Here is a 1,351-nt window from a genome sequence, read left to right on the forward strand (position 1 = left end):
AGTCAGATCTGAGAAGACAGAATTGACAGTATAGGGGAATGTATTAGGCTTGGTAGATGGAAAGGGCCCACTTTCCCAGAGAGGAGACGTGGAGAAGCCAATATGGAGACATTCATAGGGAAATATATGACAGTGGGAAGAGATGCATCTGAAGACTTTGACTTTCTTAGTTAACGTGGAGAAGAAGGTCCTCAATGGGGAAGAAGGAAGAGAATGGGGAGCCCAGAGAGACTAGAGGAGGCTCAGGCAGCTGTGGGGGATTTGCTGGGGATGAACAAAAGGATGCTGAGCAGTGGTGGGAGTGTCCAGCTGAGGGTCAGAGCACGGATTTGTCGTGCACCTGACAGCACAATTCTAGTGAGGTTTGGAGGCCTGGAATAAAAACAATGAAAGAGGGTGGAGAATGATGGGAGGTCTCAAGGTGGCACTGTCAGGCAGGTAAGTAGTGATCACCATCATCAAAATAGAAATGACTGGAGGACCTGGACCAGGGAGGAGAGAGAGGCCAGAGCAGAGGTGATGGAGACAGAGACTGGAGAGGTTATGACAAGAACCAAAAAGGCTCAGTCGGAGGGAGGAGGTGTTCCGAGGAGGGTGCAGAGCTTGAGATCAGACTTCCCTGACTTCACGATATAAAACTCTCTAGGAAGAACCTATTCCTAGACCAGTGGTTCTCAAAGTGTGGCCACCTGGCCAGCAGCACTAGCGTCACCTGGGAACTTGCTAGAGGTGCAAATTCTCAGACCCACCCTGGATCCACTGACTCAGAGACGAGGGTAGGGCCCAGCAATCTGAGTTTTAACAAATCCTCTTCTGGGTTTGAGAACCCCGGATTTAGATCAAAGAGACAGGTTTGAGATGCTCATATAGACATCACGTCTCAGAAAGAGAAGGGTGATGATCTCTTCTATAATGAGACAAAGCAAGCGTGCTTTGCCATTTTGGGGCTCCAGGATGTGTTTCTACATGCATTTCCCAACTTATCTGGCCACTCAGCGTGGCAGTGCTGGGAGAACAGTGTTTTGATCAATCTCAAGATCTGATAAATTTTGAGAGTTGATCCAGCACAGCCCGCAGATGCCGTGACTAGTCTGAGATGGGTTCATTAAGTAATTTCATGGAATTGGAAGCTGAAGGGACAAGCAGAGGCTATTGAGACTTCCCAGTGGGACCACAGACACTTTCCCACAGCTTGGTGACTTGTTATCTCACTTGTGATGTTTGAAATGAACTTTGGGTCTTGGGCTTATTTATTTATTTTTTTTAAATTTTATTTATTTATTTATTATTTATTTTTATTTATTTATGGCTGTGTTGGGTCTTCGTTTCTGTGCTAGGGCTTTCTCTAGTT

The sequence above is a fragment of the Balaenoptera musculus genome, chromosome 7 (genome assembly GCF_009873245.2).
Source record: "Balaenoptera musculus isolate JJ_BM4_2016_0621 chromosome 7, mBalMus1.pri.v3, whole genome shotgun sequence".
Classification (NCBI taxonomy): Eukaryota; Metazoa; Chordata; class Mammalia; order Artiodactyla; family Balaenopteridae; genus Balaenoptera; species Balaenoptera musculus.